Below are 23,288 nucleotides of genomic sequence, written 5' to 3' on the forward strand. Positions count from 1 at the left end.
TCACTTCAGGGCTTGTTGCTCAGGTGATGAATGCTTATATGTAATTTTGCAACAACATTTAAATAAGAGCTGATATTTCTTACTTAATATGCATTTCACTATTCTTCTCAGGTTTTCCAGGTGTTACCCCCACTTACAGTGTAGACCACCCTCATTTCCCTTAATGTTTTGCAAGTGGCACCGTGCCATATCTTTACACAGTCTGAAGTGATCTGTAGCTTTTAATCAATGGGCATAATCATTACATTCAAAATAATACCCATTCAGACAACCAATGTCTACTTGTATTCAATTCTCCTGCCAATCTAATTTGTATACATCAAAGGGAGAGTCTGGTATAACGGGGATATGGCTGGCTGGCGATATAGATTAAAGTGTGAGGGACACAGGTTCAAAACCCACCATGGTAGTTAATGAAGTTTAAATTCAATTAGTAAATTTGCAATATAAAATTAAATTCATTAATAGTGACCAAGATAACTGGTATCAAATTCTGAAACATCCATCTTGCTCACTAATGTTCTTTAGGGAAAAATGTGCTATCACAATAAAAGTTCATGATCCAATCTTATTACTATTTGGATACTTGGGTTCTGATGTGGACAGAACCTCATATAACTTCAAGTTTGATTTGGTTTCTTTTGTTGCTTATGGTAAGATGTTTTAATTTCATTTTGTGTTCTGTGAGTGGTGCTGAGTTGTCTGAAGTTTGTTCATGTGTAAGATGAGGCTTTTAAGAAACCCTTGATGTGAGTGATTCCATGGCTTCATGGTTCCATGACACAACGAGACAGTGACAGAAACAGATGCTTTTTAGAGAGAGAGAGAGAGAGAGAGAGCCATCCAGGAGTTCAGTGAGTGTACGGATTTCTTTCAGAGTGAAATGGCCTATACTAGCAACAGTGCAGTTTAGCCTCCAGCAGAACAGTTAAGGCAGGAGGAAGAAATCCTGAGAAGCTCCAAGAACAAAAGATGGTGAAAGAAGTATTTAGTGAACTTGTGCTAAAATATGTTCGTCTTCTTAACAGTTTGTCTTAAAGATCTTATGGAGAAACCTTACTTAAAGAAAATAGTATTGATTGAATGCAGAGGTTTGCTGGAAATACTGTCAACTGCAGTTGAGCCAACTAAATGAGGATTTTTAAAGTGGAAACACTGTGATGTTTCACCAAGATTTGAGTATCTGGAAGGTTGTTATTGAGAGGACAAGAGGTTGAATCTTCATTGCTGATAGCTTTAATGTGACCATTTCAAATAATTCTCATAGTATAATCAGTTTCTTTTCTTTTTGTGCATAATAAACTTTTGATTCTTTTGCCAGAACTGCATTAGCAGCCTCTTATAAATATTTCAGTGGCTGGCCATCAACAGTAGCTAAATTACGAAAGGGAAACTTATGGTCTGACAGTGGGATTTGACTTGTCAAGTATTGCCATCAGGTGTTATCATAACACTACCCTTACCAGTAGTCACATCTGAAAATGTGTTGCTGGAAAAGCACAGCAGGTCAGGCAGCATCCAAGGAGCAGGAGAATCGACGTTTCGGGCATGAGCCCTTCTTCAGGAATGAGGAAAGTGTGTCCAGCAGCTAAGATAAAAGGTAGGGATGAGGGACTTGGGGGAGGTGCGTTGGAAATGCGATAGGTGGTAGGATGTCAAGGTGAGGGTGATAGGCCGGAGTGGGGGTGGGGGCGGAGAGGTCAGGAAGAAGATTGCAGGTTAGGAAGGCAGTGCTGAGTTCGAGGGATTTGACTGAGACAAGGTGGGGAGAGGGGAAATGAGGAAACTGGAGAAATCTGAGTTCATCCCTTGTGGTTGGAGGGTTCCTAGGCGGAAGATGAGGGTAGTCACATCAGCCTATTTGCAATTCTTTTGTCCCCATGTGTGATTCCAGACACATAGCAATGTGTTTGACTCTTAACTGTTGTTCAGTGTAAGGGCAGTTAGTAATGGGAATGAATATTGGCCTTATTGGTGATACCCACACACAATAGAAGAAAGAAAGAAAATAATTGCATACTGTGAGTACAGGAAATAACTGAACTCACACCATATATTCCTTGTTTAAATGAAAGTGAAAGTCTCAACTTACCTAACTATCATTCATGTGCATGGTCAATGTGTTTAAGGACATGGAAACTACTCAGTCTTTAAAGTGACAACAAATTTCATGAAGAGTGCATTTTAAAAATGCAAAAAATGCATGGCTTGGAAGATGGCTACCCAAGTTCACCTTAACTGTTTTCTGTGACAGAGAATTCCATAGGCTTGCTACCCTCTGGATGATGAGATTTCACCTCATCTCAGTCCTAAATGGCCTACCCCTTATCCTTGGATTGTTACTTCTGAACTGCCTGATCTTCTGAAATATTCTTCCTGTGTTTACCTATCTAGTCCTGTTGGAATTTTATAGATTTCTGTGTGGTCCCCCAAGCCCTTCCATTCTTCAAATCTTAGGTGTATATTCAGTGTCTCTTTATGTCAGTCCTACCATCTGAGGAATCAGTCTAGTAAACCTTCGTTATACTCCCTCCATCCCCACAACATCCTTCCTCAGATCAGGAGACCAAAACTGCACACAATACGTCAGGTGTCGTCTCATTAAGGCCGTATACAACTATAGATATCCCTGTTCCTGTACTCAAATCCTCTTGCTCTGAAGGCCACCATACCACTTGTCTTCATCGCTGCCTGCTCTACCTGCATGCTGATGTATGAGGACACCCAGGTCTCATTGAATCCACTCTGTTCACAATCTCTCGCCATTCAGTTAATAATCTGCCTTCCTGCTTTTGCTACTAAAGTGGATAACCTCACATTTATCCACATTATACTTCACCTGCCTCACACTTGTCCTACATTCAACATGTTAAAATCACACTGAAGCATCTCCACTCCGTCTTCATGATTCATCATCTCACCCAACGTTGTGCTGTCTGTAAACTTGAAGATGTTACATTTAGTTCCCTCATGTAAATCTTTAATATGGATTGTGAAAATCTGTGGTCCAAGCACTGATCCCTGCAGTACGCACTAGCCACTTGGAAAATGACTCACTTCTTCCTGTGCTTTGTTTACTGTCTGTCAATTAAGTTCATATCTTAATACTGCAGCAAACTTTGTTTTGACTGGCACCTTATAAACCATCAGTCTCAAAAGAAAGGCAAAAATTAAAGACCTCAAATACCAGACGTTTACTGTATTATCGTAATGGCCAAGTAGTCAGTTGAGGATGCGAGTGAGAAAGCTGTCTGCCGGTAAATTTTATTTAAGGCAAAGTTGCATTGTTACTTAAGTGATTTATACTGTAAATAAAGTATTACAGTGATGTGCATACCCCCCTGCATTATGTCCATTACTTAGTGTTATGTGGACTTCTCGATCAACTGGAATATCTTTTCAACTGGTACACTCCTAATTCCATAGATGACAGTTAATAAAGCGCTTGCTGTATATTGTTTGTAAGAAAAATTCAGTCTTATGGCACTTCAAAACCCAGTAAGGAAAATGTTCCGATTGTGGCTAGGAAAAGAATTTTGAAGATTGGGTTAAGTCAAAGGAAGTCCTATAAAGTTGTCGTAAGTGTCCAAGTCTAGCAATTGGAAAAATGTTAGAACTCTGGAAAGGAGGAGCAAGAAAATAGATTCAAAAGTGGAAAATGAAGATGAGTGTGAACAAGTGAGAAAAAACATAGACTGTGAAAGCTTTGTAATGTATGAGAGAAGGAAAAGATGATCAAATGTAACTGTGGGCCCATTATAAGCAGACTCTGGAGAATTTATAATGGGGAATAAGAAAGTGGGAGAGCAACTAAACAAATACTATAGGTGGCTGTAGAGATGATAGATACATTGGTGGTCACCTTCCAAAATCATATAAGACTTAGAATGATCTCTGCTGATTGGATCATGGCAAATGTAACCCGCACCATTTAGGAAAAGAATGTGAGAGAGAAAATATGGAACTACATATTTGTTAACCTTGGATCAATCTTGGGAAATTCATAGAATCCCTGTAGTGTGGAACCAGGCCATCTGGCTCATCCAGTCCAAACCAACCTTGTGAAGAGCATCCTACGAAGACCCAGACAGTCCACTTTCCCATTTCCCATGGCTACTGCTCCTAGTCTGGACATCCCTGGACACTATGGGAAATGTTTCATGGCCAATCTATCTAACCTGCACATCTTTGGACTGTGGGAGGAAACCAGAACAAACTCATGCAGATACAGGGAGAACATTCAAACTCCGCACAGACAGTTGCCTTAGAAGTGAAGCAGCTGTGCTAACCATTGAGCCACCAAGCCACCCAAATTGCTAGAATCTATAATAAAAGATGCAATGACATTACACTGAGAAAATAATAGCAGGATTGGACAGAATCAACATGGACATATAAGAAGTAAATCACGTTTAACAAAGCTGTTGGAGATTTTTGACGATATTATTAGCCGAATAGAGAAGGGGAAGCAGTGGTTTGCTGTGCTTGGATTTTGAGAAGGCTTTCCATAAGGTCCCACATAAGTGGTTTGTGAACCAAATTAAAGCACATGGAACTAGGAACAATGTATCGGATTAAGAACTGGGTAATTGACAAAAGAAAGCGGGTAGGAATAAATGGGTCATCTTTGGTTTGGCAGGCTGTGGCTAGCAGAATACCGAAAGAATCAATGCTTGGGTCCCAGCCTCTCACAACATGCATCAGTGATACGGAGGCGGGGATTAAATGCAATAATTTCAAATTTGTAGATGATACAAAACCAGGTGTGAGTGGGAGTTGTGAGGAGGATAGAAAGACATTCCAAGGGGACTTGCAGCGGCCAAATGAGTGGGCAACAATCTGACAGATGGAGTACAACGTAGAGGAATGTAAGGTAGGAGAGACAGAAATGGAGAGTATTTCTTAAATGATGAGAGGCTGCAAAGTGTTGAACCTCAAAGCAAATTAATGACATGTAAATGGAACACCTGAAAGTTAACATGCAGGTGCAGCTGCAAATACGAAGGCAAATGGTACGTTGACCGTTATTACAAAAGGATTTGATTGTAGGATAAAAGGTATTTTCCTAATGTAGAGCTTTGGTGAGAAGACATGTAGAGCATGGCAGGCTGTTTTGTTATGTAATGCAAGATATACTTGCTGTAGGGTGGGTGAAACTTTTTAAAATGTATTTGTGGGATGTGGCCTTTGCTGGCTGGCCAGTGTATATTGCCCATCCCTAATTGCCCTTGAGAAGGTGGTAGTGACCTGCCTTGTAGGCCCTCTGCTGTGGGTTGACCCACAATGCCCTAAGGGAGTGAATTCTAGGATTTTGACCTAGCGACAATGAAGGATTGGCGATATATTTCCAAGTCAGGATGGTGAGTGGCTTGGAGGGAAACGTGCAGGTGGTGGTGTTCCCGTGTATCTGCTACTTGTGTCCTTTTAGGTGGAAGTGATCATAGGTTTAAAAGGTTCTGTCTGTGAATCTTTGGTAAATGTCTGCAATGCATCTTGTAGATAGTACACACTGCCGCTACTGAGCGTCTGTGGTCAAGGGATGGATGTTTGTGGATGTGGTGCCAGTCAAATGGCTTTGTCCTGGATGGTGCCAAGCTTTTTAAGTGTTGTTGGTAGTTCATCAGAGAGTGCACAGCCCAGCAGCTCTATGAAGGCAGGCTCTTCATGAGAAGCCTGAACTTGGAGGCTTTTGACACCAATGATACTTCAAAGCCAGAAGTATCCAAAATAAGATAGGTGAGCTTGCAGCATGAAAAGGTACCTGGGACTTTGATGTTGTGGCAATTTTGGAGCATGGATAAAACAGGATCAGAAATGGATGTTGCAGGTCCCAGGGTTTAGATCTTTCATTAAGAACAGGGAAGGTGATAAAAGAGGGGGAGATGTGGCCTTGTTAGTCAAGGACAGCATAACGGTAGCTGAAAGAACTTTGACGTGGACTCATCTACTGAGGTAGTATGGGCTGAGGTTAGAAACAGGAGAGGAGAGGTGACACTGCTGGGAGTTTTTTATTGGCCTCCACAGAGTTCCAGGGATGTGGAGGAGAGGATCAGCAAAACAAGAGGAATAGGGTGTTCATTATGGGGGACTTTAACTTCCCCAACATTGACTGGAAATGCTATAACTATAGTACATCAGATGGATCAGTTTTTGTCCAATGTGTGCAGGAGGGATTCCTGACACAGTATGTCAAAGGGCTGACAAGAGTGGAGGCCACACTGGATCTGTTGTACTTGGTAATGAACCAGGCCAGGTGTTTGATTTTGTGGTAGGTGAGCACTTTGGAGAAAGTGACCATAATTTGATTACGCTTAGTTTAACGGTGGAAGGGATAGGTACATGCCACAGGGCAATAGTTATTGATGGGGGAAGGGCAATTATAATGCGATTAGGCAAGACTGAGGATGCATAGAATGGGGTAGCAAAATGCAGGGGATGCGGACAGTCAAAATTTGGAGCTCGCTTAAGGAACAGATATTGTGCGTCCTTGATAGGTATGTCTCTGTCAGGCTGGGAGGAAGTAATAAGGTAAGGTTTACTACAGAAATTACATCTCTTGTTGAACGGAAGAAGGAGGCTCATGTGGCGATGAGACGAGATGGTTCAGATGAGGTGATGAAGAGTTACAGATTAACTAGGAAGGATTTAAAGAGAGAGTTAAGAAAAGCAAAGAGAGGACATGAGCAGGTAGAATAAAGGAGAACCCTAAAGCTTTCTAAAAGTATGTGAGGAATGAAAGAATGACTAGGTTAGGAATATGGCCAGTCAAAGACAGAAGTGGGAAGTTGTGTGTGAACACTGTGGAGATTGGAGAGGTACTAAATTAATATTTCTTATTGATTTTCATTCAGGAAAAGGAGAATATTGTAGAGGAGAAGAATGAGATGTGAGATATTAGACTAAAAAGGATCGAGGTTAGTAAGGAAGAGGTGTTATTAATTCTAGAAGGAGTGAAAGTAGACAAGTCCCCTGAGCCAGATGGGATTTATCCGCGGATACTCTGGGAGAGTAGGGAGGAGGTGTTGGAGACTTTGGCTTTGATTTATGAGTCATCATTGTCTACAGGTTTAGTACCAGAGGACTGGAAGATCGCAAATGTTGTGCCCTTGTTCAAAAAGGACAGTAGAGATGACCCAGGTAATTATAGACCAGTGAGCCTTACATCTGTTATAGGAAAAGTTTTGGAAAGGATTATGAGAAATAGGATTTATAATCATCTAGCAAGCAACAATATGATTAGAGATAGTCAACATGGTCTCATCAGGGCAGGCCATGTCTCACAAACCTCACTGAGTTTTTTTGAAAAGGTGACCAAGCATGTGGATTAGGGTAGGGCAGATGATGTGATATACATGGACTTCAGTAAAGCCTTTGATAAGGTTCCACATGGTAGGTTTTTTGGAGAAAATACTGAGGCATGGGATTAAGGGTGATATAGCATTGTGGATTAGAAACGGGCTTTCTGTAAGAAGGCCGCGAGTGGTGATTGACGGAAAATATTCAGCCTGGAGTTCGGTTACTAGTGGTGTCCACAAGGATGTGTTTTGGGACCACTGCTGTTTGTCATTTTTATAAATGACTTAGATGTAGGCATAGATGGATGGGTTAGTAAGTTTGCAGATGATACTAAAGTAGTGGATAGTGTGGAAGAATGTTGCAGGTTGCAGGGGGACTTGGATAAACTGCAGAATTGGGCTGAGAGGTGGCAAATGGAGTTCAATGCAGCTAAATGTGAGGTGATTCACTTTGGGAAGAATACCAGGACAGCTGAATACTAGGTCAATGGAAAGATTCTTGGTGGTGTGGATGTGCTGTGGGATCTTGGAGACCATGTATATAGTTCCCTGAAAGTTGCCACCCAGGTTGATAATGCTGTTAAGAGGGCATACGGTGTGTTAGGTTTCATTGGTAGAGGGTTTGAGTTCTGGAGTCATAATGTCGTGATGCAACTGTACAAAACGCTAGTGCTGCCACACTTGAAATATTGTGTACAGTTCTGGTCACACCATTACAGGAAGGAAAGATGTGGAAGCATTGGAAAAGGTGCAGAGGAGATTTATCAGGATGTTGCCTGGTCTGGTGGGAAGGTCTAATGAAGAAAGGCTGAGAGACTTGGGTCTGTTCTCATTGGAAAGAAGAAGGCAAAGAGAGGATTTGATGAAGACATACAAGATGATCAGAGGATTAAAGAGGGTAGACAGTGGAAGTCTTTTTCCTAGGATGATGACGTCAACTTGTACGAGAGGGCATAGCTACAAATTGAAGGGTGATAGATTTAAGGCAGATGTCAGAGGCAGGTTCTTTACTCAGAGAGTGGTAAGGCCGTGGAATGCCCTGCCTGCCAATGTAGTTAACTCAGCCACATTAGGGACATTTAAACAGTCCTTAGATAAGCACAAGGATGATGATGGGATAGTGTAGGGAGAAGAACTTAGATTAGTTCACAGGTCAGTGCAACATCGAGGGCCGAAGGGCCTGTTCTGTGCTGTGTTGTTCTATGTTCTGTGTTCTATGTTACACTGTAGGGGGATGAATGACTGCAACCATAGCTGAGGCCAGAGGAGCTTCACCTTCATTTCTGACATACCTACAGCCTTGGGCCACCTTACCTTTGACATTTTATTCACTGCTCAATAGCCCCCACCTCTGGCTGTGGGGCAGCCGCTGTTCGCAGCTATGAGCAGTCTGCGTGGGCAGGATCCTTAATTGGATGATGATCAATAGAGATGGGCTATCTGAGGAGGCCACCTCCGCCCAGTGTACCCATTGCTGATTTTTGAGAGCTCGGGATCTGATGCGTGAAAATAGTCTTGAGAAGTTTCCATTGAGAGAGAACACTTTGCATCTTTAGTCTGCCCAGTCCAACAGGTCACTGTTTTAACTTTGCAAGTCAACTTTCCAGGTTGATACTTTGTAAATAAATAAATTGATAGGGTTTGTAGATTAAGTGTCAAATGCCTTTGGTAAATTTGATCCCACCAAATCTGCTGTGTTTGCGTGAAATAATTTCAGCCTCATCATTCTATTCTTTTCCAAAGCATTTCTTGCCTCCAATTTGCAGCCACCTAATGAAGGGCGTCTCTTCTTTGTGATATGAGTGTCAGCAGTAACAACAATCTCCCTAATCAACACTGGAAATCAAAGCTGCTTAAGCAGACTACTTAGGAATTACTGACAGGCTCATGGTTTTGTATTCCACTAACTCAAAAGTGTAATGTTTCGAGATCTAATTATAAATGTGTCATTCAGCATTTGCTTAAATGGACAATCACCAGCGAGAAGAGTCCTTAACTTACTTGAAAAGTGAGCGAGCATGATTGCAGGACAATCCTGCCACCATCAAAGTGGAAATCTGTGAGTGGTGCAGAAGGAAATGTAATTCCCATTGGGAAATCAATAAATTAGAATAACTAAAATTTTGTGGCATTTAAAAAAAAATGGAGACAATGCAATGATTGAGAAGGTAGATATAATATTGTAACAAGCATATGAATTAGGAAGAAGAGCAAGTCATTCAGCCTCTTCATTCTGTTCCTCTTTCAAACAGATCATGGTTGGATTACTCCACATTCCTACCTTCCTATGATAAGCTTTCAACCCCTTGCTTATCAAATGTTTGTCTACCCCTGCCTTAAAGACTCAGCTTTCATCGCCTTTTGAGGAAGAGAGGTCCAAAGACTCATGATCTCCGTGAGAAATCTTTTCATCATTGTGTGTGAAATAGGTGACCCTGTCTTTATAAACAGTGATCCTTCTTTGACTGCTCTTTATTTTGAGATGGAAATGTGTTGCTGGAAAAGCGCAGCAGGTCAGGCAGCATCTAGGGAACAGGAGAATCGACGTTTCGGGCATTAGCCCTTCTTCAGGAATGTTTTGCTCTTTATTTTGACCAAAGCTTACTATTATGACTGTGAGATTGGGCTCCTTGGTGCCATTAATATGGGTGCTTTGGAAACACCAACAGGCTCTAGGTCTTTGTAACGATTATCATCAGACTAGCCTTTTATTCTAGATTTTTATTGATTTCATCATATGTCATTGTGGGATTCAAACCCACTGCTTTCTCTCACTAAATTCCTTTCCAAGTGTGCCTTTGTCGTGTGTGTGTGTGTCTTTAAATGGAAGATGGAAGTATATAAGAGGATTGAAGTTTTAATGTGTTAAGTTATATGCCTGGTTCCAGTTCTGAGAAAGGGTCACTGGACCCTAAATGTTAACTCTGATTTATCTCCACAGATGCTGCCAGATCTGCTAAGCTTTTCCAGCAATTTCTGTTTTTGATCCTTTCCACCATTGCTAACAGCCTCTAACTTAAACATACTCAAAGACTGACCTTCCATAGCTCTCTGGGCAGAGAATTCCAAAGGTTCATAACTCTTTGAGTAAAACAAAAATGCTCCTCATCTCTGTCCTAACTGGCACCTCCTTGCTTTTAAATTATGCCCCCGATTTTAAACTCCCCAACCCCCAGGGGATAACAGCTCAACTGCATCTATCCTGTCTACCTTGTAAGCATTGTGTGGGTTTCAGTGAAATTACCTCTCAGTCACACAAAGGCTTTGAAATCGATAAGGAGGAGATATTGGATAAACTTTCAGTACTTAACATTGATAAGGGACTGAGAGCGGATGAAATACATCCAGGGTTACTGAAGGATCTAAGTGGAATTATGGAGGGATTGGCAATTATCTTTCAATCCTCCCTGCATTCAGATGTGGTGCTGAGGAGGAGAGGTCCTATGTAATATTTAATGGGGAGGTTTACCACTGCGGGCTGCATTCTCAAGCAACCTGTCTCTAAAAAGATTCTATCCTGATGAACCAGGGGCTATTAACCAGCAGAGAACAAAGGAACGTCTCACTGGTTTTACCTGTTATTCTAAACTTTATGAAGAATGACTCTGAAAGGAAGTGTGCTTCCAATTAAACCTGTTGGACTATAACCTGGTGTTGTGTGAATTTTAACTTTGTACACCCCAGTCCAACACCGGCATCTCCAAATCATCACAATCTGTAGACTTGGTAGAAAGGGGTACCTGTGGTGCAATGATCAATTAGGTTAGATTAGATTTATTGTCACATGAAAATAAAAGTATAATGAAAAGTGTTTTTTCCCGTATTATATGGAAAGTGTCACCACACTCCGGCATCATCTTGAAACACTGAATATAATGCAGAATTTTACTGCAATATCATCTTTCTGTCTTCTTCTTGTTCCTCCGCTGGTTCTCTAGTCGCTGCTTGACATTGGCTGGGGTCTCTGAAATGGGCCTTAGGGTCTCTGTAACAGACTCAGGGGTCTCTGTCACTGGCTCCGGGGTCTCTGTAACAGGCTCTGTGTATCTGTAACAGGCTCCGGTGTCTCTGTAACAGGCTCCAGGGTCTCTGTAACATGCTCTGTGTCTCTGTAACAGGCTCTGTGTCTCTGTAACAGGGCTCCGGTGTCTCTGTAACAGGCTCCAGGGTCTCTGTAATGGGCACTGGGGCCTCTGTAGTGTGCCCCCTTGTCTCTGTAACAGGCTGCGGGGTCTCTGTAATGTGCCCCCTTGTCTCTGTAACAGGCTGTGGGGTCTCTGTAACAGGCTCTGGGGTCTCTGTAATGTGCCCCCTTGTCTCTGTAACAGGCTGTGGGGTCTCTGTAACAGGCTCTGGGGTCTCTGTAATGTGCCCCCTTGTCTCTGTAACAGGCTCTGGGGTCTCTGTAACAGGCTGTGCGGTCTCTGTAACAGGCTCTGGAGTCTCTGTAATGGGCCCCCTTGTCTCTGTAACATGCTCTGTGTCTCTGTAATGGGCTCTAGGGTCTCTGTAGTTGGCTCTGGAGTCTCTGTAATGGGCCCTGAGGTCTATTTAATGGGTTCTTGGTGTCTCTGATGGACTCTGGAGTCTCATCTATGGGCCTTTGCCTCTGCCACAATCACAACTGCTGTGCCTGAGCTGGAGCCTTGGGCCTGGGGATGCCCGGGTTCCATACCTCCTATACCCCACCCGCCCCCTCCTCCAGACCCTGCCGCCAATCCGCCATCCGTCCCTTCTGCCGACTCCTCCACCCCTTCAGGTGTCCGGGCCTAGCTGCAAAAGAATTGGAATTCATGTCAAATCTTTCTGTTTTGCTTACGACACTCAGGCGTCACATAATGCCCGGCCAAATTGATGTAAATGTTCGCTTTTATCAAAAGCTTTCCTCTGTTCCATTCCCACACCTCCCTCCTACTCAGTGTCTGTCCTTTGTTCCAGGCACCCTTTGGGTATTTGCCTTGTCAGCATGGGAAGTGCAGCGTAAACAGCCTTGTTAGGATTGATTTCTATAGCAAATGACAGATCGGCTGCTGATAAATAAACTGAAAGTCACCTGTCAGGCTTTCAAGTGCTAATCAGAATTTCTGGATTACTGTCAGTGAAGCCACAGATTTTTTTTTGCCAAATTTCTTTTGACAGCCATTGTGTGCTTGAGGAAAGTCACCAGAGATGAATTTTGTCAGCTGGCTAGATCTGTTTATTTGTTGGATCATTTAATATTTATGGAAACAGTTACTTTACCTGAAGCTGGAATGTGGTGCCTGCCAAGTTCAGATGAGACCGTTTCACCCAAATATTTGTTCAGTTTGTTCATCTGGGGATTTTCTCAGTCAATCACACTGCTAATTAGGTTCTCTCAAATCTTTGCGATCTCAAACCTGAGCTGTTCACAGCATCTTAACGTGGGGCTTTTTTGCATTTCCTCCCTCTTGCTGTTTAATTGCATCCATCATTATCAAGACTGCTGAGGATTTGGGTGGGGTGTAGGGCTGAGGGGTGAGGGAGAAGGAACATTTGTTGCTTTGTCTGCTGCTTCAGTCTGGAATTAGCATCCCCTTGCATCTATATAGTCTTCAGCCCTCAGAATATGTTTGACTCCTCTATCCTTTATCACTGTGTTATTCGTTTGGTCGAGGGTTTTAGGAAGCTTCTTTAGTTAGCATTGCCAGTGACCTCAATGTTGTAGTTTGAACAAGAAGCAAGCACTTGTAAAATCGTTTATTCTTGGAAAATTTGGAATTAGTTTTTAACTCGGGAATTCCTCAGTCTTCAACGTGATGCAGCCTCAGTGAGTATTCTAACTGCAAGGCAGATGTTAAAACATTTGCAATGAAACTGTTTGCTTTGAGTGAATAGATTTCCAGAACTGGCACAGTGTTGAATAAAATTAGCAACTGTAGCACATAAACCCCAGCGAAAGTGAAGACTGCAGATGCTGGAGGTGAGAGTCGAGAGTGTGGTGCTGGAAAAGCACAGCAGGTCAGGCAGCATCCGAGGAGCAGGAGAATTGACGTTTCGGGCAAAAGCCTTTCAACATGATTCCTGATGAAGGGCTTTTGCCCGAATTGTCAATTCTGCTGCTTCTCGGATGCTGCCTGACCTGCTATGCTTTTCCAGCACCGCACTCTCGGCACATAAAATTAGGCAGGTTTCACAGAGTAGCATAATGGAATCTTTTGTATAGAATGCTTTGAATTAAAAAGTTTTAACCATTAATATGACAAACAAAAGAGCAACAGCCTTCAAACAAATCACGTCTATACCTTTAGAAATAGGAAAATATTAAAAGAAATACCATTGGAAAAACACAGATTCTTTTTCATCATCCACAACACATCTGGAAAAGATATTCTGGGCAGGTTACAAAAAGATTTGATTTGGTACAGTGTCTGATACCCATTCTAAATTCGACACAATCTCTTTTTAGGGGAAATGTCGATATAATTTGAAATATTCTATGTTCAATCTTATGATGGCAGTTAAAAGAATTTCTACTTCTTTTCACAGACCCTCCAAAACTGTTGAATTCCAAGCATTCAGAGGATGAAATTCGTCTTGTGTATATTAGAACATTTACGATTTAGTGGGGCTATTTTAACACCCTCCCTGATCCCCTTGATTTTCCTGTTCCAATCACTTAAATTATGTGCAAATTGCCCAAAAGGAAGTTTTAACCTGGAAAAAATGTATGGTATTGAAGAAGACAATTTGACTTAGTATGCCTGTACAAGTCCTACTTCTGTATCAGTCTTTCCACCTTGAATCCCACTCTCGCGCTGTATCTCTAATTCTTTAATATTTTTCCTGTTCAAGTGTTCACCATATTAAATTTCATGATTTTAGCAGCTTTGGCTATAAGCCGGTTATAGTTAACACATCCCTTGTTCCAATCACCCCTTGAGTGGGGTAAAAAAATCTAGTCTCCTTGTTATGCTTTTCGAGCTAATTTTATTGACGTGGTCTAATCTTCACTGATGATTTCTAACCTATGAAAACAATCTTATATGTTATGCGTTCACAAATCCATTTATTTTTAAACTTCCATCTAATTGTATTTAACTTTCTCTGGTCTAATGAATAGTTTTTGAGTTGTTATTCCTGGTATTGGCCACATAAATATATATTTCAGCTATTTCATTGGTACAATGTCCTTTCAATAATGGGAGATGTAAACTGTAAGTATCCAATGATAGAATCACATGGTACAGAAGACGCCCTTTGGCCCAACAAATCATACTGCCAAAGCTACACTAAATCGACATTAGTTCCGCTTCCCAGCACTAGGCCCATTGCCTTGAATGTTGTGACATTTCAGGTGCTCAAACTATTTTTTAAAAATGGTGAGGTTATTCACTTCGGCTATCCTCCCAGCTAGGGCAGCCCAGTCTCCCACCACACTCTGGGTGAAAAAAATTCTCCTCAAATCACCTCTAAACCTTCTGCTTCTCACTTTAAAATTACATCCCAATTGAATGGTTTTCATATTTATTTTCTTTTTTCTATCCTCAAGATATGGATGTTGCCTGAAAGACTAGCATTTATTGCCCAGTTCTAGTTGCCATGGATACTAATGTATGGCTTACTGGGGCACTTGATAGTCTAGTTAGGAGTTTATGTTAAATGTGAGTCAGAGAACAACCATAGTGAAAGAGCATCTGACTTCTTTCTCTGAGCAATATTAGGGAACTAATTGATTTTTCCAGGCAATCGAAAAGATTCAAAATGATTTTTTTTGCTTATGCAATGCCGATGTTTATTAGGGTTCTTGTGGTGCGGTGGTAGTATCCCTACCTCTGAGCAATAAGTCCCAATTTCAAGTCTTGCCTATTCTGTCCTAATAACATCTCTAAATAGTTTGATTAGAACAATACCGGCAAATGTTTATTTGCAGGTTTTTAAATTGGATATTTAGGGGATTTGAACTCACTCCCTCAATAGTACTAGTCTTCAAAACTATTTTACTCCTATATACTTAGTCCTCCTTAGTACAAAATCATATTTTCTAGTCACATATTTTACAACCATTTTCTCTTAAGGTCCTGTTTTTACCTAGATACCTATATTCTCACAATTGTTTTCCACTCCATTTACTATTTAGGATATATTGTATTGCGTGAAAAAATATTTTTGCTCTTAATGATTTTTGTACTCATCAAGCTGAGGGATATCAGTGCTAGACTCAATGGGCTGACTAATTTAGTCCTGTTTCTATAATCCCCCAGAAGCCTAACCCCACAGCAATCCTATGAAAGAAGGTCGAAATTGAGTTGAAAGAAAAACCTTTAAAATATATCAAAAAAATTCAAGTGCAAGAAGTGTTTCTGAAAAATCACCATTTCAAATTGGCTCTTACAACTTGAAAGAAACATAACATTTGCGTGTCCATTCCATTTTTGGATACAGGATACCTGCTGCGCATTTCAAAGATTTTCTGCTTGTCACACCTTAATGCACATTAGACTGGAAATTACTGTTGGCAACTGTCGGAAGTTTCAGGTCCAGCTTGAATATTATATTACAGCAGAGCAGTAAGTCAAAATGAAAAAAAGTCAAGATTTTCATTTTGTGTTCCAGAGCAACTTTAGAATTAGTCCCCTGAAAGTTTGAATGTGCACTACCCATGTTGGTTGCCAAGAATAGTTTTGAAGACCAAAAGATATAGGAATAGGAGTAGGCCATTCAGTCCCTCAAGTCTGCTCTGCTAATCAATAGGATCATGGCTACATTCCTCACCTCCACTTTCATAGTTACAGAGTCATACAGCACAGAAACAGACCCTTCAGTCCATGCTGACCATAATCCCAAACAAAATGAGTCTTACCTGCCTGCATTTGGCCCATATCCCTCCAAACATTTCATATTCATGCACTTGTCCAAATGTCATTTAAACATTGTAACTGAACCTGCATCCATCACTTCTTCTGGAAGTTTATTCCACACATGAACCACTTACTCTGTGAAAGAATTGCCGCTCATGTCTCTTTTAAATCTTTTTCCTCTCACTTTTAAAATATGCCCCCATCATCTTGAAATCACCCATCCTAGGAAAACAAAATACCTGCCATTCACCTTATCTATAATACTCATGATTTTATAAACCTCTACAAAGTCGCCTTCAATCTCGTACACTCCAGTGAAAAAAGGTCCCAGCCTGTCCAGACTCTCCTTATAACTCAACCTGCCTTTTCCCCTGTAATCCCGATTTGCAGACTGATCAAAGGATCTGTCTGTTTGTATTTTGAAATTTAAATGGTGTCCTTGGCTCCTGGACACATCTCACACCACTGGATGCTGAAGGTTCCAGGTTTTGTTCTCACTTAACCCACACAGTTCTGCACATGGGAAATAGCTGATAGGATCCCACCAGTGCTGTTTAAAGGAAGCATCAATTACTTGCAGGTGAGTTACTGCTGGATTAATGCTGAGTTGTTATGATTGTGCAAGTGATGGGTGCTTTCTGGAGCTTGTAGAAGTTGCTGACCATGAGGTGGCTGGTGCGGAAGGACATAGCCTTGATGTCATATCCTCCACCCTCCTCCACTGAGGTATGGTTCTTGCTTGGGAGTGGTGAGATGCCTATTAATAAGGATTATTACTTGTTATCTTCTCATGTTGCCTGACTAAAATGCAGATTCCTATTTTAACCACATACTGGATGGAAACTAAATGCTCAGAATTCCAGACAAGGAAGTCAGAGCATGTTCCAGGTGACTCCAGCTCACTGCTTGATCCTCCAGATCCTCAATACTGGGCATGTGACCCCCTTGTCGAGAGTGTGTTGCTGGGAAAGCACAGCAGGTCAGGCAGCATCTGAGAAGTAGGAGAATCAACATTCCGCGCATAAGCTCTTCATTAGGAATGAGTCTTGTGGGTTGGGTCTGAGAGATAAATGGGAGGGGGGTGGGATGAGTAGCTGAGAAAGCAATAGGTGGATGAAGGTGAGGGAGAAGGTGATAAGTCAGAGGGAGGAGTGATAGAGAGTTGGAGGCTTGGGACTGGGATAATGTTGGGGGAGAGGAAATGAGGAAGCTGTTCAAATCCACATTTATCCATGTGTGGTTGCAGGGTCCTAAGGCATGTTGGTCTGAGTATGGTCAGGAGTCCATTGTTGATCTGAATGTAGTCCAGAGTCCATCGCCTTGGGACCCTGCAACCACACATGGATAAATGTGGATTTCAACAGCTTCCTCATTCCCTCTCCCCCAACAATCTCCCAGTCCCAAACCTCCAACTCATCCCTGCCCTCTGGACCTGTCCATCACTTCCCCCCGACCTATACTCCCTCACCTTCATCCATCTATCTCTTTCTCACCCCCTCCCATTTATCTCTCAGCCCCAGCCCACAAGCCTAATTCCTGATGAAGAGCTTATGCCTGAAATGTGGACTCTCCTGTTCCTCGGATGATTCCTGATCTGCTGTGCTTTCCCAGCAACACACTCTCGTTTCTGATCTCCAGCATCTGCAGTCCTTACTGCATGTGACTCCATTGTTTCAGGGCACTCGTGTACCCCACATCCACAGACCTTGGCATTTGACACATGCTTGCTTCTCTGCACCATCATGGCAAATCTTTGATCCAATTACAGTATGAATCTATTTCTTCTTCTAATCCAGTCTTACAGGATCAGACACCCAGATCACAGATTGAACCAGCCTGCATCTCATCTGTTCTCTCAGCGCTCCCTCTCCTTATGCCTACCTGCAAGCTCTCAGCATCTATGCCTCATCTTGCCTTGTCTTTTCTATTTTGCCATGCCTTACCTTTCCTGCATCGCCCAGCGCAAATATCAGTGACCCATGCATGTAGAACATAGGACAGTACAGCACAGAACAGGCCCTTCAGCCCACGATGTTGTGCCGACCCCTTGTGTTAGTCATTTCTGTCCTGGGAAATAGTCTCTAGCTATCGACTCTATCTATGCCTCTCATTATCTTGTACACCTCAATTAGGTCCCCTCTCCTCTTCCTTTTCTCCAATGAAAAAAGTCTGAGTTCAGTCAACCTCTCTTCATAAGATAAGCCCTCCAGTCCAGGCAGCATCCTGGTAAACCTCCTCTGAACCCTCTCCAAAGCATTCCCATCTTTCCTATAATAGGACGACCAGAACTGGACGCAGTATTCCAAGTGCAGTCTAACCAAAGTTTTATAGAGCTGCAACAAGATCTCACGACTCATAAACTCAATCCCCCTGTTAATGAAAGCCAAAACACCATATGCTTTCTTAACAACCCTGTCCACTTGGGTGGCCATTTTAAGGGATCTGTGTACCTGCACACCAAGATCCCTCTGTTCCTCCACACTACCAGGAATCCTATCCTTAATCCTGTTCTCAGCTTTCAAATTCGACCTTCCAAAATGCATCACCTCGCATTTATCCAGGTTGAACTCCATCTACCACCTCTCAGCCCATCTCTGCATCCTGTCAATGTCCCGCTGCAGCCTACAACAGCCCTCTATACTGTCAAGACACCTCCAACCTTTGTGTCGTCTGCAAACTTGCTGACCCATCTTTCAATCCCCTCATCCAAGTCATTAATAAAAATTACAAACAATAGAGGCCCAAGGACAGAGCCCTGTGGAACACCACTCACCACAGACTTCCAGGCGGAATATTTTCCTTCTACTACCACTCGCTGTCTTCTGTTGGCCAGCCAATTCTGTATCCAGACAGCTAAGTTCCCCTGTATCCCATTCCTCCTGACCTTCTGAATGAGCCTACCATGGGGAACCTTATCAAATGCCTTGCTGAAGTCCATATACACCACATCAACAGCTCGACCCACATCAACGTTTCTAGTCACATACTCAAAGAACTCGATAAGGTTTGTGAGGCATGACCTACCCCTCACAAAGCCGTGTTGACTGCATTTAATCAAGCCATGCTTTTCCAGATGGTCATAAATCCCATCCTTCAGAATCCTTTCTAACACCTTGCAGATGATAGATGTGAGACTTACTGGTCTGTAATTGCCGGGGATTTCCCTATTTCCTTTCTTGAAGAGAGGAATTACATTTGCCTCTCTCCAGTCCTCAGGTACGACTCCAGTGGAGAGCGAGGATGCAAAGGTCTTCGCAAGTGGTGAAGCAATCGCATTTCTCGTTTCCCAATGAAGCTGAGGACAAATCTGGTCCGGGCCTGGCGACTTGTCAATTTTAATGTTTGACAAAGTTTTCAGCACATCAGCTTCCTCTATCTCTATCCATTCCAGCATGCACACCTGCTCTTCAAAGGTTTCATTCACTACAAAGTTCATTTCTTTCGTAAAGACAGAAGGAAAAAACTCATTTAGGGCTTTCCCTACCTCCTCAGACTCCACACACAAATTCCCTTTGCTATCCCTGATCGGCCCTACTCTTTCTTTGACCATTCTCTTATTCCTCACGTAAGTGTAAAATGCCTTTGTGTTCTCCCTAATCCGTTCTGCCAAGCCTTTCTCGTGCCCCTTCCTGGCTCTCCTCAGACCATTTTTGAGCTCCTTCCTCGCCTGCCTGTAATCCGCTAGAGCTGAGCTTGACCCTAGCTTCCTCCACCTTATGTAAGCTCCCTTTTTCCTTTTCATGAGAACCTCCACCGCTCTCGTCATCCAAGGTTCCTTTATCTTTTTGCCTGTCTCAGAGGCACATATTTATTCATCACTTGCAACAACAGTTCCTTAAACAGTCTCCACATGTCTATAGTGCCTTTACCATGGAACAATTGCTCCCAAACCATGCTTCCAAACTCATGTCTAATCGCATCATAGTTTCCTCTTCCCCAATTAAATATCCTCTCATTTTGCCTAATCCTCTCCTTCTCCATAGCTATGCAGAATGTGAGGCAGTTGTGGTCACTATCACCAAAATGCTCTCCCACCACAAGATCTGATACCTACCCCAGCTCGTTTCCGAGCACCAAGTCTAGAATGGCCTCTCCCCTCGTTGGCCTGTCAACGTACTGAGTTAGGAAATCCTCCTGAACACACCTTACAAAAACAGCTGCATTCAAATCTTCTGCTCGAAGGAGGTTCCAATCAATATTGGGAAAGTTAAAGTCACCCATTACAACAACCCTACTACGTCCACACTTTTCCAAAATCTGCCGACCTATGCTTTCTTCCATCTCCCAGACTGCCAGCTCTCGACCAGGTGCATAACAGCCTTTTAAATATGGTGGCAGTGCCAGGAAAGACGGTCTATTCTGGGATATCCCAGCAGTGGCATGTACGTCCAGCTACGACGAATGTAGAATCAGGCCAGGATTGGACAAGGGAAGCACTAATGGGGCGGGGTAGATGGTTAATGAAATGGTAATCCAATTTTTTTTAATGGGATGATAATGTGAGAGAAGGTGCTAGGCCTGGTGAAAATTACACTTCTCCAAAATATCATAAGATTCAGCCCAATAACGTATTGTTCGCATCATCGTTGCATGTGGGATCTTGCTGTGCATTATGTTTGCCTTTATGGCCACATTGACAAGACTTCAGAATGATTACTGATGAACATATGGACAAAGAGAAATCCCATCTGTCCCCTTGAAACTGTTCTGCCATTCTATAAGGTCATGGCTGATGTGATTGGAATCTTACATTCACATTCTTGATAGGGCTGTTCACCCCATTGCTTAACAAGAATCTATCTATCTCTGCCTGAAATAGTTTTAAGAACTTTGGTTTTCATCACCTTTTCAGGAAGCGATTTCCAAAGAATCAGAACTCTCTGAGAAAAAAAATTGTGTGATCTGTATTAAATAGTCGAACCTTAATTTGTAAACACTGACTTGTCGTTCTAGTTTCTCAGATAAGAAGAAACATCCTTTCCACATCTACTCTATCAAGATCTTGCACGAGCTCACAGTGTTTAATCAAGTTGCCTCTTACTCTTAAATTCCAGTGAAGACCAGCCTAAGTCTGTCAAATGTTTCCTCATGAAACAACGTCCTCAATCTTGGTGTTAGTCCAGTCAACCACTTATCAACTCCTTCCAGGACATGTACATCCTCCCTTAACTAAAGTGACCAATACTGTACACTGTATTTCATCCAGGTCTGGTCACTGACCAGCCCTCTGTACAACTGAAGCATAAGCTCTCTATTTTTGTATTCAGTTCCCCTTGGAATAAATGATAACGTTCTCTATTTTGCAGATTTTGAGATGGTTCTGAGATTGCCATTGTTCCTCTTCATCGAGCTTAGGCTCGAAACATCAACTCTCCTGCTCCTCAGATGATGCCTGACCTACTGTGCTTTTTCAGCACCACACTTTTTGACTCTGATTTTCAGCATCTGCAGTTCTCACTTTCGACTGGCATTATTCCTCCTCTCCTATAATAACCCCCTTCTTTCTTTCCACGTATTTCCCAAATCATCCTGTTTTTGATTTGATTTGATTTGATTACTCTCATGTGTACTGAGGTACAGTGAAAAGTGTTGTCTTACATTTGCTTTAAAAGCAGATTGTACTGTACAAGTACAGCAGGGTAACAGAACAGAGTGCAGGATACAATGTTACAGCTGCTGAGAAGGTGTAACGAGAGATCAATATCAATATTAAAGAGATCCATTCAAAAGTCTGACAAGTAATGGGGCAGAATGGATGGGAGGCTGGTTTGTGTGATGGACTGGGCTGTGTTCACAACTCTCTGTAGTTTCTTTCATCTTGGGAGACCAGTTGCCATACCACACTGTGATGCACCCAGATAGGATTCTTGCAATGGTGCATCGATAAACATTTATAAGTGTCTATATGGACATGCCAAATGTCCTTAGCCTCCTGAGAAAGTAGAGGCATTGCTGTGCTTTCTTGACCATGGTATCCATGTGGGTGAACCAGAACAAATTGTAGGTGATCGTCACATGCAGAAACTTGACGCTCTCGACCGTTTCCACCTCAGCACCATTGATGCAGACACAGGTGTGGCCTCCACTTCACTTCCTGAAGTCAGTGACCAGCTCCTTCGTTTTGCTGATGTTGTTGGAGAGATCGGTGTCTTTACACCATGCTCCTTAGCAGAGAGTCATCAGAATCTGTGGAATGTTTGACTCCCTCAGCCTGTCACTAAATTCTAAAATCCAAGTGGTGTTTCAAATCAGTCCTTTAAGTCCTCCCTTTTCATAATATTACCCAGAAAATTCTGAAGGGAAATATTCAGCCCAGCTGAACCACATGCGAGCTTATGCTCCACCGAAGCCTTTAAACACCTTTCTTTATCTAACGCTGTCAACTTAACCTTCTATTCTTTGCTCCAACATGTACATATCTCACTCAAACAAAAACAAATATTGCTGAAGTTTCAGCTAAAAATGTTAACTCTGTTTTTTCTTAACAAATCCTGTCTGAATTTCACCAGCAATGTTTGGATTTGTTATTTCTAGATGTCCACGATCTACAGTTCTTTGTTTTAATTCAATGTTTACCTAGCTTCCTCGTAAATTCACTTATTCAACTCACCACAACTTCCCGGTACGGCAGGAAGTCCCACATTCTAGTCTGGATAAAAGGTTTTCTCCTGAATTCTCTATTGATTACCTTTTATTTATGATCTATAGTTTTGGTCTCATTTGAATCACGATTACTCTTTTCAGCATTGTATTGTCTAGAGGAAAGACTATTCAATCTTTCTGGATAATCATACTCTCTGAGTTCTGGTGTTATTCTTGTAAATCTTCTTTGTACCTTCTCCTGTATACTTTTTTTTATAATTTGGAAACCCAAACTTTGCACTGTGTTGCTGCCAGGGTGTTTTTACAACCTGAACATACCTTCTCTGTCGTTCAGTTCTATCCCTTTAGAAATGATCCCAATTCCTTTGTTTGCATTTTATACGATCTTGTTAATCTGTATCACTATCTGTAATGATTTATTTTAATGAGTTAAAAGTCTCAGAGACCACCTTTTGGCTTTTGTTTGTGTCTTTGTTTCTTGAGAACAGTTTTGGTCTGCCTAGAAATTACTCAATTTAAAACAAAAACAGAATTTGCTGGAAAAACTCTGAGGAAGGGTCACCGGACCTGA

At 42.1% G+C, this 23,288-nt stretch overlaps 1 protein-coding gene across 1 annotated transcript in view; it reads left to right on the forward strand.

Moving 5' to 3' along the window:
• Nucleotides 1-23,288, forward strand: part of ptprn2 (protein tyrosine phosphatase receptor type N2) — a 970,059-nt gene that overhangs the window by 600,486 nt on the left and 346,285 nt on the right. The gene's annotated exons all lie outside the window — the stretch shown is intronic.

Source organism: Chiloscyllium plagiosum, unplaced genomic scaffold (assembly GCF_037043375.1).
Source record: "Chiloscyllium plagiosum isolate Xiang-an unplaced genomic scaffold, Cpla_swu_hap1 HiC_scaffold_5, whole genome shotgun sequence".
Lineage (NCBI taxonomy): Eukaryota > Metazoa > Chordata > Chondrichthyes > Orectolobiformes > Hemiscylliidae > Chiloscyllium > Chiloscyllium plagiosum.